General features: G+C 38.6%; 1 non-coding gene across 1 annotated transcript; it reads right to left on the bottom strand.

The window, feature by feature from the left end:
- Positions 1 to 10,316: 10,316 nt before the first annotated feature.
- TRNAS-GCU (transfer RNA serine (anticodon GCU)) lies at positions 10,317 to 10,398 on the bottom strand. The gene has a single exon. It is a non-coding gene; the product is annotated as a tRNA-Ser (tRNA).
- Between the last annotated feature and the right edge of the window lie 92 nt (positions 10,399 to 10,490).

Genomic DNA, 10,490 nt, shown 5'->3' with positions numbered 1-10,490 from the left:
ATAAGCTCTTGTATCACACTTTTCAAGTGCCAGCACTTTTCTATATCATGACCCGGAGTACTAGAACAATACTCACAGCTGACAGTATAGTCAAGATTCTTTGGATAAGGATTTGGCAGTTTGGACTGTATCGGCCTTAGCATATCTAGTTGTTTTAACATGTGGAACAGACTAGTGTATGATTCTCCCAATGGAGTAAAGGTTTTCTTTTTCTGCAACCTTTCACCTTTGAATGCTTGACTAGGCCGGAAACTTGGTCCGGGAGTGTTTTGGTAGGCTCGTGGATATGGATAAGTATTTTGTAGGACGGGAGCACGCCATTGAGTGTGGGCAAGAGGTTGGTTGTATGCTTGTGCATGGTGGACGGAAAATGAGGTTCTGGTGGGGGATAGTAGTGTTGGGGTGGATTGTGGTGATAAGTTTGTTGGTGGGGTCGAGGTTGATTGTAGTGGTAAGGTGAACCTCTGGATCCGGACCAAGTTCCTGAATCAACCATTGCTGCTTCCTCTCTCTTCTTCTTCCCAATCCCTCCTATGCCTCCCTGAATAGCCTGAGTAGTCGCTTTGATAGCCGAATAGCTCATGATTTTATTCGACTTGAGGCCTTCTTCTACCATGCCCCCCATCTTTACCACCTCGTTGAATGACTTTCCCACAGCTAAGATCAAATGGCCATAGTAAGTAGGTTCCAAAGCCTGTAGGAAGTAATCTACCATCTCACTTTCCTTCATTGGGGGATTTACTCTTGTTGTTTGCTCCCTCCATCGGAAACCATATTCTCTAAAGCTTTCACTGTGCTTCTTCTCTAGTTTAGTCAAGGACAATTGATCTGGAATGATCTCAAGATTGTATTGAAAGTGACAAGCAAATGCTTGCGCCAGATCATCCCATGTGTACCATCTTCCATGGTCTTGGTGGGTATACCATTCCAATGCTGATCCACTCAAACTCTGACTGAAGTAAGCCATTAACAATTCATCCTTTCCTCCAGCTCCCCTTATCTTGCTGCAAAAACCTCTCAAGTGGGCTACTGGATCACCGTGCCCGTTGTATAGATCGAACTTGGGCATCTTGAAACCTGCCGGTAATTGCACATTTGGGAACAGACATAGGTCCTTGTAAGCCATACTGACTTGCCCTCCCAACCCCCACATGTCTCTGAATGATTGTTCTAAGCTTTTAACTTTCCTGAACATCTCCTCCTGTTCGGTATTTTTGACTGGTTTATCAGCTTCTATCGGGAGGTCAAAGCGAGGAGTATAGGAATGGGTTTCTGGAGCTTTGAAAGTGGGCTTCGAGGGGTAGTATTGATTGTCCCGGGTCTAGAACATAGGCTCGCTAGGAGATTTGTGGAGTGTAGCTGGTGGAGGTGCTACGAAGACAGGAGTTACTAGTGGAGGAGGGTATGGAATTGGTTTAGGGGGTGGAGATTGTGGTGTATGAGAAGTGGTGCCCCGATAGTATTGGTAAATGGGAAAGCTCGGGGATAGATCGGTGGCAGGATGATCCTGAGTTTGAGCCGGTGGTGGAGTGAAGGTAGGGTTAGCCGGGTAGGTGGATGGCGGTTGTCCTTTAGCCCAGGCCTGATACATTTCAGCCATTTGTTGTTTTAATTTGTACATCTCTTCTTTTATGGCGTTAACGTCCAACTCTTCTCCTTCAATGACACTGGTGTCTACATCTGGGATAGACATGATTATTTCTCCTTTGGATCTGGTTTGGTAGGGGTGGGTTGCCAGTATGCTTAGGTGTACTAACTGTTTGAATTCTGGAACAACAACCAAACTTGTTAGTGATCAGAGTTTTAACAAATAAACAACCATACATAGAGATGCAATGCACCTAGGCAATTAATCACTTCTACCATGTATTTGCTCGGTTGCTTGTGTCATCCCAACTTTTCCTGACCTTTCCCTTTTATTGTCACTCACGCCTATTTTTTATTCCCCTCCCCTTTTTCATTTTATTCTTTTCTTTTGGTTGTGGTCGAATTTTATGAAGATTGCCTACGTATCATGACCCTGCATGAATCAGACCGAGCGTAGTTCTGGTGGAAACAATTATTTTACTTTTATTTATTTTAACAAACGAAACAGTACAAAGATAGAAATGACATTACATTTGGACAACACTTTGAGAAAATGGTTTAAAAGACTCGACATGTACTAAACATGACTATTATATGAAAAGCTTCAACAACTATGACTATGCTTCACTCCACAATCTTTTGCTTTCAATCACTGGAACATCTGCTCACGGGGGAGCTTGACCCGGCTGACCCCCTAATGTATAGTACATCCTCTCTAACTCTACTGCAAGATGACGGGCAAAAGTAAGCTCATGCTCCAAGAACCTTTCAAAACCCATCCCCTGGCAGTTCACATAACTTTGAGAAGTATAAACGGCCAAATCATGGATTTGTGCTCTGAAATCTTGGAGATTTTGGTCTTGGTTTTGCAATTGTTGTTGGCGAGTGGTGGCTATATCTCTTATGTGGCCCTCACGATCTAAAGCCGACTCCAATTGAGCCCGAAGTCTTGCCTGCTCGAGTCTTGCCTGTGCTATCTCCCTATCAATATCTGCATGTTGATGTTCTCTGTTGTACCTTCTAATTTCTTCCAATTGTGCATGGAGCAGAGCCTTTGAACGTACCCAATGATCCTTCTCTTTCTCGAATTGAGCCATTTCTTCTTCAAATCTCATTACTTGGCGTATTTTACTAGATTTGGCCTCCTCATTCAACTGTATGATTTTTTCCTTAGCTTTATCTAACGCCTTTTTGGTTCTTGCCAAAATGAAGTCATAATCTTGCATCCTTTCCATCAGATTGGAAATGATTTTATGATATTTCCAACTTCTCACTAGCGCTTCAGAGGCTTTCTTCATCTGTTGAAACTGAGCGCGGAGAGCTTTATTCTCGCAAATTAGACTCTTCTTTTCACCTTCTACTTCTTGTGCTTGTAAGTCTTTCTCCAAATCGAGGTTCCCCAGGCTTTCTTCTAAGGCATGAATAGTTGCTTTGTACCCCTTTTCCTTTTCACCCCAAGCCAACCGTTCTTGGATTTTGTCATCAAAGGCTTGAACATGCAGTCTTTTTATGGGCCTTCTGGGATCGGGTTCTGGTGCATCATCCACACGGGATATTTTCTCAAACCACCTAGCATAACCCGGATTTATCTCACCTTTCGCAGGATCTGGAACTTGGGTATCATCTTTCAAGTATCGACAACCATTCCAAATCTGTTGGATTAAAGCCTCAGGGAGTGGGGCTTCGGGGTGTAGCTCAATCACTTGCACACTCAAATCTTCATCATCAGGCACCACTTGGTATCTCCCTAGCTGTCTTAAAACTCTCTATGGCGCATACAGATGGACACTTCTTAAACCCAACAACAACAAATAACTCTTTAAGGTTGACATGTGTATCACCTCTCTTACCGGGAGCCATCCCAAAGTCCACTCAATTTGACTTGCCATTAAAGATCTTAAATGGGATATCCAAGCTTCCACCCCTTCTGGAGATTTATAATCTTTTATTCTTTCTTCATAACTCTCAATGAAATTGTCCTTGCTCGGACCATACTGCATGAACTTGGGGTGATGTCGGAGATGTTCAGTCAACCACATTTGCAACAAAATATTGCACCCTTCAAAGAATTTTGCCCCAGACTTACACAAAGTCAACGCCCGATAAATGTCTGAGAGAATGATCGGGGCAAGAGTGTGATGTTCTTTAGTAGTGAGGACTTATACGACTCTGGCTATGCGAATATCAATCGTCCGCTCTTTGTTTGGGAAGACCATGACTCCTAGAAAAGCCACCATGAAAGCGAAGCGACGGTGAATCTGCCAGGTGTCCTTATTTGTTTGTTAGTAAGGCCCTTTTCATGAATTTCAAATCCATCCGGCTTTCCGAACCTTGAATATAGGAAGTTGAAAGAACAACACCCTTTGACAACGTTGCTTTTTCTGATTTGATTACTAATATTCAGAAGACCAAAGAATTGGTGTACAGAGGGAGCCTTTGGGAATATAAGATTATGGTTTCTCAAATATCCGTCAAAACCGGAATATCCAGCTATTTCTTCTAATGTGGGAGTAAGCTCGAAATCAGAGAAGCGAAAGACATTGTGAACAGGGTCCCAAAAAGTCACTAGTGTCGTGATCAAATCATCGCGTGGTTTAACTTTCATAATATCTGTGAGAGCTCCCAAATACTTAATGACCCATTTCTGACCATCTCCTCCTAATTAATACCACCACATCTGAAGCCGAAATAGAAACTCATCTACATCTGTGAACGATGAGTTTTGGATGGTGCTCATTTTGTACCTGTGAGTGATTTTAATTTTAAAAACCAAAATCAAGACTCATTTTGAAAAAATCATTAATATTTCTAAAAAAATTCATATAAAAAAACACTTCGATGAAGAAGATTTAAAGGCTGTGTTTGCTAATCGACAAATTTTTATTTTTATTTTTTGAAAAAAAAACGACCAAAGGCGGCTGTTCTTGCAAAAACAGCCTTCCGGCGCCCTTTTGGGGACATTCGACATATTTTGGACAAGAATGACATCGCCTTACTTATGACAACACAATGACATTTATGTACCCACATTTTTATTTATTTATTATCTATTTTTTTTTATTTTTTTAAAATAGTTGGGCCCGATGTGGGTTGCCTACGTATCTCACATCCTACGAGAATCAAACTTACGTAGTTCGTAATAATAAAACTATTTTTAAAAGAAACACAACATTTCCTTCTCTTTTTTTTCAAAATTTCGACAGAATTTCAAAATATTTTGGATTTTTTTTTTAAAAACAGCCAATTTTCTTTCTCGGTTCTTACATTGATCTTCCTTTTCTAACTTTTCCTATAAGTTGGTCAACATGCAAATCCGAAACAAATGAATGCATAAGTAGCAAGTAAGATGCATCAGGATGGTCTTTTCATTTCGGGTACACCTGTCCTAGACAGACCCAACCCCTATGTTGAGTCTCCAAAGTCAAATGCACATGATGCAAACAAACGTTCCTACTAGGGATCTGGCATGAAGCTGAGTTATTCTAAGTGTAAAACTTGGGGCATACTGTTCTAGACCTGGCTTACCCAAGCGAACAGCTTGAGCCGAAGTGGGGGCAACGTAACGGGAGCACGAAAGTCTACCCGGCCTAGTTACTTGGCCCAACTTCGTTCTATTTGGTATGACTTCTAACAAAAAGGTGGGTCACACGCACGTGTGCACCATAAATTCAGAAGACTCAGAAAGAAGAAGGGTTTCGTAACAGTCTATATATACAATTCAGATAATATCAAAGCGGCAAAAAGCAACATTTCGCACATTAAGCACAAACATGTGAATAAAACTAGATAAAAAAATAAAGCCAAATATAACAATTATTCTAAGCTCAAATTCTTGAAACCTGAACCAGAGATTCTGGGTTCTTCTCTCCAGCAGAGTCGCCAGAGCTGTCACACCTCCTTTTTCACTACACCCCCGGGAAGGAGTGTATAAGAGAGTTTTTCTAATTAAAGGATAATCGAAACATGGTTATTTACATTAAATTCAGAGTCGCCACTTGGGAGATTTATGGTGTCCCAAGTCACCGGTTTAAAATCCCGAATCAAGGAACGGTTGACTCTGTAATACAGTCCGCGAACTAGAAATCCGGATAAGGAATTCTGTTAACCCGGGAGAAGGTGTTAGGCATTCCCGAGTTCCGTGGTTCTAGCACGGTCGCTCAACTGTTATGTTCGGCTTAATTATCTGATTTAGAACAATTTGAACCTATGTGCAATTTTAACATTAACCGTTTTTGTTCCTTTTTAGAGAAAATTGCAACGTTATTAAAACACGTCTTGAACCACGTCACATAAATGCACCCATGGTCTTTGACACATTTTAACATCGTTGAGATTTGGATTTGAGTCATATAAATGTGTACCCGAGTTTAGGGAGATAAATTATCAAAATACGCGCATAAAGCAACTAACGTGTTATTAACTTTGCGAGGGCCCTGAAAATTCGCTAAATGGCACGCCTCGAATTTTAAGTATTTTTAAAAGAAGTAATTATATGAGGGCCATGCATTTGTCATTTTATTTGGCGCGGTGCATCTCAATTCTAATTAAAAGAACGTGACTAGTTCATCAAAGAACGTAAGGGGATTCCTACTTATGGTATGCCAAAGCTTAAGCTAGTAATTTAATAAAACAATGAACTGATAACAGACTACCCATATTTGATTGTGGAAGGGCCGAGCTAGTCAAAAACCCACGTCTGATTGCCCATTACTGCAGGCTCAGCGTGTGAAATAACTGGACTCAACTTGAAGCCTAGTTTGGCAGCCTGATTGCGGAAGGGGAAGACAATCGCAATTGAGCCAATGATGGCAGCCCAATAAACCATGAAGAGTCTAAACTTGTAATTTGAACCACATCCATGAAACATACATCCAAACCATCCAACCTTAACTAATTAAATTAGGGATCATAATCTTCAATTAACACAGATTATACGAGGTTTAAAGCATTCCTGAATCACCTATATTCAAACAAAGTTCACCCGACATTTGAATCAAATATACATCCAGGAATGAAATATCCAAAATAAACTAGACTAAAAGCATGAACAATAAAATGGCAGAATCGAGCAGTAATTACAACAGGAACTAGTGTTTTTATTTAACCTCCAGCCCGATTCACATATCTTTACACAAAACTTAATCAAACTTCATTTCCAACATAGTTTCAAGAGAATACCTGGAATTCGAAAACAACACCGAAAATGAGGAATCAGCAGCAGAACACTAGCAAGCACAGTGATCAGCAGCAGAGACACCCAAGAAAAACTAGTTTTAAGCCAAGAAATGAGGTGCAACAATCAACAAAACTCGACCAAAACTTTAAACCAAGCTTTTAAACCATCAAACTCAAATCATTTCAACCCAGATAGATCAGAAACTGTTTTAGGAATTAGAAACTTAAGAAATTACAGAAAGAGTTCAATGAAACAGTAAAATCAACTGTTGGTATTTTCTGTATTTTAGGCTCTTCCCCTATTCTCTATCTCCGTAATTTCTATCTTTCTATCTCTATACTCTATTGTTCTCCCTCTCTCCCAGAATGTTCTCCTTTTGAACTCAGTGTGTTGTTTTCTTAAATAGGCAATGGGAAATGCCCTTAGGATTCATAGAATGCCCTTTCAACATTTAAAAATTCAATTCCACTCAATTCTTATGGCTTTAAATTATTCAGTAGTGAATTGTTATCCCTACCATTATAGAAGCTTCTCAATGAGGTGACTACCCCTTTTTATTAAACAACTCTCAAGTTATCCTTACAACCCTGAAACTAACCCTGGAATCAAAGCCAAAATAGGTCAAGTTGACCCAATTCAGAACCCATAAATCTGTAATCCCCATTGAGCACCATCCAGAAACCCATTTCAAACAAAACAAGAAACTTTTATAAAGAAACAAGGGCGAAGGAAAAGATGATGACAAACTAAATAATAGAGACTAATGAATTAAACATGCTATTGAATTAATCATGTAATACTGACGGACTAATAGGTGAGTCTATAATGAAGAGAAGAAATGCGGATACAACAAAGACTAAAATGAAATTAAAAATGACAAACAAAATCATGCAATACCAGTTTAATGAAATAAAATACCTAGCAAAAAATGGCCAGCTTTAAATTTCTTCTTCAAACTCTCGATTTCGACCGAAATAGATCTCAATCACGTGTTCTTAGATGAAAATACACGACTGAGGTCCGTTTTGGTCTTAATCATCACCAAATCTACCGATTCTGGAGTTTTGACATTTTTAGGTCTTATCTTCGATCCAAAATTTGACGAGATCAGAGAATATTCGAGGGAAAAGAGTCATGGATTTGGAAAGAGGGGCTCGGGGTGGTTCTATGGTGTAAAGATGAGGGTGATTGGATAGGCTAAGGTTCAGGGGTCCGAACTTCAATCAAATATTCAACAAGTTCTGAGACGATTCTAAAGGGAAACGAGTCATGGATTTGAAAAAAGGGCTCGGGGTGGTTCTGGGGTGTAAATTTGGGAGTGATTGAGCCACCGGAACCGCCGTGAGGCAATTTTCGGTGGGCGGAGGGCGGTGGTGTGAGGCGGTGGAAGACATGCGTGTCTCTAGGGTATGTGAGAAACAATGAGGGGGTAAGGGGTCTGATGGGTTTTGACATATTAAAATATTGATTCAATCAGGGTTGTTGGATGATTGGAATCCAACGGTTCTGATTGAATCAATAATTAAAACGGGGTCGTTTCAGTTTCATAGGGCCAGACCGGTTCAGGGGCGGGTAACGGGCGAAGCTCTGGACCATTTGATCATCAAAGATCAACGACCAGGGTTAGCCGTTACAAAACGACGCCGTTTTGGGTCTAGGCTGAGACAGACCGGTTAGGGGTTTGTATTGGGTTGGGTTAATTGGATTTGGAGTGGGTTTGGACTGATTTTCTTTGGGCTTAGAATGTTTTTGGCCAGATTGGCCCAAACTTGATTTCCCTCCTTTATTTAATTCAATTTCTTTCCTTCCCCTTTTTTTTCTTCAAAAAATTAAAACTAAAACCCTAATTAAATTATAAAAACCCAAATTAGCTTTAAAAATATTAATTAACTCTAAATAATAATTATCATAAATAATTAATACTAAATTAAAAGAAAATCACACAATTGACTAAAAATAAAAAATATGTTATTTTTTTTGTGAATTTTCATTTTTGTAAAACACCTAATTATTAATTAATTCCAAAAAATGTAAAATTCAAATCTTAAATGCAAATGCTATATTTTTTGTATTTTTAATGCATTAATAAAATTAAACATGCACACAAACATATGCAAACAATCAGGAAAATCGCACAATAATTCCTAAAAATAATACATAATTAAAGAAAAGACCTAATTTTGGAATTCTTTTGGAGTAATTCGTATGAGGCAAAAATCACGTGCTCACAAAGAAGATGAGCAAATGATCATAATAAAGGAGGCAAGTGATCTAGAAGATCACATGACATAACACTTCATAAAATCTCATGAGAGGTTCAGGTACCTGAATATATGAATGAAGAAATCTCTATGTTATGTCTTTATGAAAAAAAAAAATATTACAACCGATATAAAATATTCGTCGACGACATCTATCATAGCGCTAAGTATAGATGATGACCTTAAGCCTGTCGAATACAGACACAAAAAAATTAGCCAAATAGAAGAGACACAATTCAAATAGAATTGGTTTCATATGAAAGACAAGTATTTGGACCTGCAGTTCAAACACTTGAAAGTATAAAGTCAATGATATGTGCAATCAGTTTTCGATATCTTATTTGTCTAGCATGACATGAAAACTTTGATATGCATCTAATTAAAGTCTATTACATGACTTAACTTATATGACAAGACAATGCAGCATGCATAGCCCAATTGAAGGGAAGATTCATAAAGGGGATAGGACAAAGCAAATTTTACCAAAGTTATTTTTCACACATGATCTTCAAAAGAATGGTGATATCAATGTGCAACAGATCCGTTCAAATGATAATATGACTGATCTGTTTACCAAATCTCTACCGATGTCAACCTTCAAGAAATTAGTGCACAAGATTGGGATGCGAAGGCTTAAGGATGTGAATTGATACTCTCATCAGGGGGAGTTAATACACGTTGTACTCTTTTTTCCTTACAAGATTTTGTCCCACTGGATTTTCCTTGCAAGGTTTTTAACGAGGCAACCAAAAAGCGTATTGTTAGATATGTATACTCTTTTTCCTTTACTAGAATTTTTTCCCACCAGGTTTTATTTTAGTTAAGGTTTTAACGAGGCACATTATCTGTTGAATAAACATTCAGACGGAGTGTTATAAATAGAACTTTATTTATGGTGAATGTCTATATTTAGAGAGATTCCATGGTTTATTACTTGGTGGCTAAGTCACATTCTCCCTATAAAAAGAGAGTTCCATTCCATTATAATTCATTCCAAAATTCAATAAGAATACCCTCTCTCTATTTCTCTGCAATATTGTTCTTCTATTTTTATTGTTTCATATAACAAAACTCTTAATATTAGTTCTATCAAAAGTTAAAATATTAACGGATGTGATTACAAGTTTGTCTATAACAAAACTCTTAATATTATTTCTATCAAAAGTTAAAATATTAACGGATGTGATTACAAGTTTGTCTAATTTAAGATGTACTAATGAAAGGTTTGAAATAATGATATACAAAAGTAAAATCTTAACTGATTTATAGTATTGAGTAAATAAAAAAATGACCGTCGCCTGAGAGATTCGAACTCTCGCGGGGAAACCCCATGTACTTAGCAGGCACACGCCTTAACCACTCGGCCAAAGCGACATCTTACACTTTCGGGTCATTTTGCTTTTATTACATCAATGATCACAATGAAAGGGACCAACCACCACCACCGGGTCCCACTCTCTACTTCT

Source organism: Nicotiana tabacum, chromosome 16, assembly GCF_000715075.1.
Source record: "Nicotiana tabacum cultivar K326 chromosome 16, ASM71507v2, whole genome shotgun sequence".
Lineage (NCBI taxonomy): Eukaryota > Viridiplantae > Streptophyta > Magnoliopsida > Solanales > Solanaceae > Nicotiana > Nicotiana tabacum.
The sequence above is the reverse complement of the archived record's forward strand: the minus strand, read 5'-3'. Positions and strand labels throughout refer to the sequence as shown.